Here is an 8,621-nt window from a genome sequence, read left to right as displayed (position 1 = left end):
TCAACTCATCTGCTGCACTGACACTGACACCTTCAACAGACACACCTTCACTTTACCACCAGTTAAAATGTATGGAAACATCCTGTGAGTGAAAGTGTGTGTGAAGGTGTGTATGTGTGTGTTAGTATCAGGATCAGAGAACGACAGCTTTCCTCTGTTCCAGTCCAGATTCACTCTGATCCTCTGGAACTTCTTCTTTACTGAGAGAGCAGATTTAGTTGATGGTGAGCATGCTGAGTATTTACCTTCATAGAACCATATTGTCCATAATCCAGACCGTATGACTCCCTTCCTCTGCACAGACTCTGCTAACACACCCAGTGTCCACCCTGTACTGTCTCCAACATCAACATCCCAGCTGTGAGTCCCTGAGTTAAAGCCCTCAGAGCCCAGGACAGAGAAGATCGATCCATCAAACCTCTCTGGATTATCAGGAAGCTGCTGCCTCTTTCCTCCTCTCACACTGGTCAGATCTTCAGACAGGATGAGTTCTGGATGAGCAGTGTTTGGGTCCAGGATGAGAGGAGTGTAGGAGACCATGTCCTTCATGTTGTTCCAGATGTTGAAGGTCAGGTTGCCCAGGTGTTTGGCCTGGTCTATCAGAGCTCCTGAGGGCAGCTGTGGATCATCCAGCAGGGGGCAGCGCTGGACTCTTTCCACTGCAGCCTTGTAGTTGTGCAGGAATGAGACGTCTTCAGCTCTCAGCTCCTCCTCTGTGGCTCTGACTGTGTCTGAAAGAGCTGCTATCTCTCTGCTCAGAGCCTCCATCTTCTCCTTCATCATCCCACTCTTCTGCTCCTCTTCCTCCCTCAGTGCAGCCAGCCTGGCCTCCTCTTCCTCTGCTAGAAACTGCTGAAGCTTCTTAAACTGCTCCTTAATCTGCCTCTCTGTGTGTCGGGCCTAGACCTTAATGTGTTCTGCTGTTTGATCAAACTCCACTTGAACTTCTTCACAAACCTTTAACTTCTTCTTTAAGGGCTTCAGAGTTTCCTGAAGTTCCTTCTTGTGTTGTTGTGCAGCTTCATCGATGGGTCTGAATCTGTGATTGGTGTGTTTTTCTGAGTCTCGGCAGATGTGACACACTGGCTGCTGATGGTCCAGACAGAAGAGTTTGAGTTTCTCAGAGTGCAGACTGCAGAGAGCCTCTGAAGTTCTCTGATCTCTCTCCTGTAAGAACGACTCACACAGGTTCCTTAAAGCCAGATTTAAAGGTGGTTCTTCCATTGAAGATCTTCTCTTACAAACTGGACACTCGTGTGTTGGTCTCTCTCTCCACCATCTCTTCAGACAGTCTTTACAGAAGCTGTGGCTACATGACAGAAGAACAGGATCTCTGAAGACCTCCTGACAGACCGGACAGCAGAGATCCTCCTCTGATCTGGAAGCCATTGAGTCTGTGAGTGAAGCTGAAAACAGCAGACAGGAAGTACAGTCAGTCCTGGCTCCCCTCCCTCCTCTACCACCTTCACTGAAACTTCCTTTGAGTCGTGTTTTTGCTCAAACTCACATTCAGTGTGTGGAGCGTCAGCAGCTTGAAGCAGCAGTGTTGGAGTTTTCCACTTTTCTCTCCTGTAGCTGGACTCACTCAGAGGAAGCTGCTAGTTTGGTCCAACGATAAGTGTGAGTCTCAGAAGAATCAGTGGTGTTATTTCCTGTAACTAAGGGTGTGTTTCACTCCAAATTTCAGACATTAACCTGCCAGAAGTTGTAAAAGTTACTAATAAAGAGCTTTTCTCTCATTTCACATGCAGGTCAGAGCATGAAAGCTGTGATGCAGCAGTTTGAGAGAAATTGCTGCTGATATAAAATATTTTTTGTGGTTTTACAAAATATATAAAAGAGCAGAAAGAAAAGAAATAAGTGTAAAGAGTGCAGCAAAATGCATGTTTTAGTGTGAGTTGGTTCATCTGATCTGGTTGTGTAAAAGTCACTGCATGACACTAAGTGTTACTTTTGTGTTACTGACACTCATCTCTGACATCTCTTTCTCTTACTTTCTTTTTTCTGTTATTTACTAAAAATCTTTCAAAGAAATAATGAATTCTCCACACGTGTTTGAAGGTTGCTGATACGTTCATCTAGCACAGACCTATTGCTGGAACGCCAAGACAATTCTACTACAATGGCAAAAACAAGACGCAAGTCACCAGAGCTCTTTGTGTTGCTCGTGCATGAGGGAGAGAACTGTGACGAGCATCGTTCCCTCCAAGTAAGCAAATGAATGTTAATAGTCAAACATAGAAATTAACATTTGCAAAATCATTCCAGCTTTGTGGTGCATCTCCTCCAGGTGTGTAAATCACACATGCAGAGTGGTTTGAGTTCCTCAGAGCTTCATAAATGTCTCTTCCAGTTGTTTCTATCACTGTCCATATGACCAGAGTCCAAATGTATGCAGACATGGGTATAACAAACATACCAGTTAGTTTTGCTGTTTGTCAATGTGGCTTTCAGTTATCTTCAAGGCTGCAGGCCTTTGTCAGCACTCCTGTTTTATGGCCTCTATCAACCCTCATCACCTCATTTCATGCATTCTTCCTGTGGGGGGATACTTATGACTCCTCTATTGTCCTTTCGTCTCTGCAGAAAACCTTTTTTGGAAAGGGTATTGGATTCAATTATTTTACTGCTGTTATAACCCCACCTGTTGAGTCACTTCAGCAGTCTTGTTCATGATGCAAATGACAACAACAATGACACAAAGGAAGACCCTCTTCAGAGTGTCAAAGTATGCATAGCACAGTGACACAGCATTAGGTGATGTTCATAGGAAATTGCTGTCAGTCATTCCTCGTCACCACCATAGCTTCTGGTTTCTGTTCACAGAATAATGATGCCATCCTTGAACTTCCTCTCTGCACGGTCGATTGGAGCTTGGAACGCTCCCCTCATCCTTCAGATCTCCATCTGTTGTCCACAATCTCCTCGTGATTACCTCTGGAAAGCCCCGTGGCACAGCTCTCCATCCAATGCAGCTTTATGGTCATTGCTGTGGTTCCAGAATCTTCTCATGATGACCAGTAGGTCCCCAAACAGCATGACCTTTGACCTCAACCCCTGCCTGGGCTGTCAGCTATGGTCCCTACTTCTCGCTGGGTCTCTGAAGATTTCTCAGGAGATTCCACCCTTGGGATCATTTCTTCCAGCAATGCTCTGCTGCACCTGTATCTCCTTACTAGAGGAAAAACTTCTATGTGGAAAACATGTCAACCATCATCAAACCAAATTTTCCTTTCAGTTCAGTGAACTTCACTTATCAAAAAAATATAATTATTTATTATTTATTAATTATATTATTCGTTTATCACGTTTTCACTTTCACTTATAGGCCATCAAAGTGTTTCTTATCTTTACCCAAATGATTGGAGCAGAACTTAAAATCTATAAGCTGTAAAAACTTTATATTTGAAGACTGAAAGAGACCCAGGAAGTGGTCACAGGACGAGGGTGACAGACTGTCTGAAGTAGTTAGAACAAGACAAGGCTGTTGGACCAGGTGTGCTTGCTTTTGAAACTGTGTCTTAATTCCACCTGTTTCACATACAAGGGTCAGTTCTACAGGCAGGAACATGGGTGTGCCGTGGGCTCCCCAGTTTCACCCATTGTGGGTAACTTGTATATGGAAGACGTGGAAAAGAGGGCTTTGCTATCCTACCCTGAAACACCACCAAGTCATTGGTTCAGGTATGTGGATGACACCTGGGTGAACACACAAACCTCCATCTCTGGTTTCTTTGACTGGAGGTTGTTGATGATTTGATGATTTCACAACACTGTATGTGATGTCACTGGTGATGTCATCTTCTCCATCTGCTGAAATGAGTTAAAGTAAACACTTTTATGATTTAAGAATCTAAATGGACCAAATTATGATGACAGAATGGAAACAAAATACCACAATGAATAAGAATGAATATGTACAAACCTTCAAGTTTCCTGTGAACACATCGTCTCACCAGCAGAACCAGTAACACCAGTAGAACCACAACATAGACTGATCCAACAGGCAACAGCACAGAGAGAAGAGGAGGAGAGAGTGATGGAGGTAGAACCAGGAGGAGGTGTGTTTGTCTAAAATAAAGCAAACACTGCCAGTAGTGGTTTTAGATACTGGCGACACAGGCGGCTGCCCGGGGCGGCATCGTGGTGGGGGGCGGCATCGTGGTGGGGGGCGGCATCACGGGCATCGGCAAAAAAAAATAAAAAATGCTCGTACTCTTGCTGCCCCGACGTCAAGCAGCGCATATTCGGAATGGTACAGGCACCGATCGGCTTTCTATCGCCCATTTACTGGGAGTAAGAGCGCCCTCCGTTTGCGAGGTGCGCCTGCTGCTTGCGGCACAGGAAGGAGAGGGGGGGGGAGATTCTCTGGCTGGCTGGAGCAGCGTCTAATAACCAAGTCTCAAAATAAAAGAAAATAAAAACAAACCAACAAACACGAAAACACCAGACATCATGATACAGACTTATAATTTGCACCGATGTTTTTTCAAAATTCTATACATGAAAAGTGAGCGAGAGCCCTCGGTGCGCCTGCTCGCTGCTGAAGTCAAAGTAAACTTTATTGTCATCTCTGCTACAGACAGTCCAGTATATAGAGAGACGAGACGACGAGGCTCCAGTTACAGCAGTGCAAGTAAACAAACAATAAATATAAGAAGAGTAAGAAAATAAATATACACTTTAGGACTCGGGGAAAAGGGATCAATAACAATTTAAAATTTACAGTTTGATGATTTAAAGTCTCACACACAACCCGTCGAAAGGGGAGGGGGGCCGGCTGCTTCCAAATAGAGCACATTTCATTCATAATGTTGCAAATCCAAGCCCATTATGTATTCATGATCTGAATCCTGGGTTGTGTGAAATCTCAGAAATAAAGTGAATCTGTGAACTAAGGTGTAGGTGTGTTAGATCATGTTGTGGTGTTGGGGGATGGGTGTTCATACTGGAGTGCAAAATTAAAACCAAGATGGTCAAGAAAAGTTCAAAGCCATCAGGTCCTCAGTTTAGAAAAAAGAGAAAAGAAGAGGAAGAGAAACGAGCAAAAGATACAGGTAAGCAGATGTGTGATTGGATAATGGCAGGTCATCCTGAACCAATCAGAATCAGAATACTTTATTAATCCCTAAGGAAATTATGTGGGTTACAGTTGCTCCAAGAAGAAATGGTGAAAATAGTAACAGTAACAAACTAAACTCCAAACATTATGTTACAGATTTTAATATTAATTAGTCATTGTCAATTGTTGATTTGTCCTGTTCTCATTGTATGACGTATTATGATGGCTGTTTGGTAGCCATTTGCATACTATGTATACTCTCCCTCTCTCCATATGTGTGTGTGTACAACAGCTTTATGTTAATGTACAATCCTTAATATGTTTTGCCTGCCAAACAGGCTAGGACCGCCACTGAACACAGTCATTAAGTTGTCGTCACATTGTGAATGTTGAAACATGCAGAAACACAGACAGGTGAGTGTGTCACCTGTGACAGTGATCCAGCTGTTAGTGAGGGGAGGGGCTGTGTGTCTGTGAAGGTGTGTCTCAGCTGGAGGAGCCAAAGATGACATGAGGGTGTCAGCTTCACACACACTTGAAAATAAGAAAACGATTATTTAAATTTTTTTTTAAAAACAGTGTAAATTCTTTCATCTTTAATAAAATCATCAGCGTTGCTGCTTTACCAGGTGTAAACAAAGTTTAACATCCAGGCACCCATGAAAACAGAAGTTATTAAATTTAACGGAGTTAGAAGTTAACAGGAAGTTAACTAGTTTCCACCTAAACATTTCATACCATTGTTACAGGCATGGCCCTTTAAGGGTGAAGCCTGATGGGAAATGTATTATGGGATGTGTGTAGCGGGACTGCTGGTGTGGGTGTGTGGAGAGAGAGCGGAGAAGAAAAAAAGTAACGGTTAGCTACAGAAGAGACGGAAAGAAAAGAAATAAAAGGAATATAATAAGTCCCTCGACAGCCAGAGTTGTGTCGGCGATGCTCGCTGTGAGTAGACTGTTTCAGCCCACTGTACGCGGTGTTCGTGCCTTGGAGAAGAAATAAAGTTAGGTGAAGCAGTTTCCTACGCCTCCTTCGATCTTTTTGCTAGCAGAGTTGACCTGTATAGTAAGCTGTTACTGGCTACGAGCCAGTTACGGAACTTTCAAGTAACTGCCAGAGTTTCTTTACTACGGTTCGGGACCGTGGATCTGGCGCGGTAACACCATGTTCTGACTGAGAGATTTTTGAAAGTAATTCAAACGTACAGCTCTGCTATCACTTCCAACATAAGGACAGGAAACTAAACAGCAGTGGCGTTTGCAGGGTTACTGAAGCTGGACTACCTGGTATATAATGTTGTGCTACGTGATTGCTAGCGACACAGCTATGTTAGCACAGCATTAGCACAGTGAAGCTGGAGGATGAACGCCAACTTTTTTCCACTCGATAAAAGTTAACGAGGGATTCTGGTGGTCTGGGACAAATGCAATTGCATAGCAGGATGCTATACACGGGCCAATTTTTGGTTTTTGGCTAGTGTCGAGACAAACGCCGGTCTCTGCGATTCTTTTGGTCCTGGTAGAGATCACTCTGAGATGTTTCCATGTTTTACACAATCCTTTTATTACCCATTATTCTTACAGATGCATCTGGAGATCAGCACACTGCATTCCTATGCAGTCCTATGCTAAAGGCTGATCTAAAGAACTCCACACAACAGTTACAGTTATAACCTCTGGTCTCCTCCCCCCTACAGTAAACACCCCACAATGGAAATACACTAGTACAGTGGCCAAGGGTGCTGACACCCTGACCCCCATCTCCTTTTATGGTAGTGCCCGTTTGCCCTTTGTCTGCTCCTCACCCCCCAGTAACTCTTGCTACTGTCCTGGGGGTGGGGGTTGATTGTCCTCCTGCCCTGCACCTCAGTTCTTTGTTCCCATCCAAGGCCTATTTTCTATTTTGTATCCTTACACCCATTACCACAATATTATAATGTTTCAAGCAATCACAACTATATTCTCTTTAACGTTGATGTACATTAAGGAATCTATTCTCAACAATCCCCCTTTTGATCTCTCCAATGAGAGATCACATCACACCTCTCCTTCATCCTAGGGCATAACTGGTTTCCTAAACCTGACCAGACCTGGTGTGAATGCTTTCGTCACTTCCTGAGATAAGCTCTGTTTAACTGCTTGAGAAGGGTGGTGTGAAGTAGATAGCCTTCAACATCTATTCCCTCAGTCTTCTTTTTCCAGCGTGGGGTGAGTCTCTGCGTTCTTCCGTCTCTTCTTTCTTCAGTCTCAGGGGTAGACTACCCTGAGACCTTGCCACAGACCAGGGGATTATTCTGCCCCTGTGGTTGAGGTCTGGGTGTTCTCTGACCCGTCTGAGTCAGGGCTCGATTCCTCCTTTGGTGTTCAAGTTGCTCCTTGTTCCTTCACCGACCTTCCTGGCTCCTCAGCTACTGCACACTGGCTCCAGTGGTACCCGGCTTCGCCTTTGCCCTTCAGTCGAACAGCATGCGATGTCCTGTCCACCAACTCGATTGGTCCTGCCCACCTCGGCTCCAACCACTTTCTTTTAATCACTTTCCGACGTACCCACCAGGCTTCTGACAGTGTGCTTCCTGCAGCAAGCTGTGCTCTCTCTCTTGCTCGCTCTTGAAGCCTTCTCTCCAGGTCTCAGTCTGCATCTTATGAATGATCTCCTTCCATCAGTTTGGTCACTGAACCTGTAATGAAAAATTAAAACTACCCCAGCAAACCCCTTTTGCCACATGGTCCTTGCCATGTGTCAATTCAAAACAATTAGAGATGCACAATAAAGTTGCACATTCTCTCTTAAAAATTCCAGGGCTTCTCCCATAGAGTAGCTCTGCTCCAGGCCTGTAAACCTGTGTTTAAAAAATTGACCAGTGGTGTTTCCTGTTGCAAATCATGTGATTAAATCATATGATTAACCCTCTGCTGTAGAAAAAGTGGTGTAGATGTTAGCCCAGTGCATCTTGTATGCACACTTTCTCACAGTGACCTCTGCACTGTAAACAATACAAGGTCATGAATAACACACCGCTGTTAAATTCACAGACACAGAAAGTGGCAATTAAAAGGTTAAGTCAGCATGGCCCAAAAGCCCATGCAACCTGTTGCTGTCATCTTTCTGCTCCTGTAAAAAGAAACATACATACATACATCCACCCTTTTGTCTCTCTGGGTGGAGGTGCAATCTTGCATATTGGTGTCAAGTCAGTCAAGTTTTTGTCTGTCCAGTCAGTCCCCGTGTTTACTGCTGATAGCAGAACCTCTTGTGTCACATTAAGTTTCTACTGCCAGCAATATGACGACATTTCAAAAAGAACAAAAAAAGAATTTTAGAATGGATTACCTCGCGAAATCCTTTTAGCCAGGGACTCATTATCTAATTGCGTCCCAAATAAGTGACTTTCTCCAGAGCCCATTGTAATGTGGAGAAGCTCAGTTTGCGATGATTTTCAAGCAAAAATTTAGTATAGCGCTTTCAGATCCAATCGTGCAGGCCTGCTTGTAAGAGAGAAAATTGTCAAACAAAACTTTCAGTGCACTGTTAAAAAATAAAAAATACCAGAATAACCAAA

General features: G+C 43.9%; 1 pseudogene; it reads right to left on the bottom strand.

Moving 5' to 3' along the window:
* On the bottom strand, nucleotides 1-1,389 carry LOC148103412 (nuclear factor 7, ovary-like; annotated as a pseudogene).
* Between the last annotated feature and the right edge of the window lie 7,232 nt (nucleotides 1,390-8,621).

The sequence above is a fragment of the Neolamprologus brichardi genome, chromosome 3 (genome assembly GCF_056152115.1).
Source record: "Neolamprologus brichardi isolate AB-2024 chromosome 3, ASM5615211v1, whole genome shotgun sequence".
NCBI lineage: Eukaryota > Metazoa > Chordata > Actinopteri > Cichliformes > Cichlidae > Neolamprologus > Neolamprologus brichardi.
Note: the sequence above shows the minus strand (reverse complement) of the source record. Positions and strands in the feature narration are given on the sequence as shown.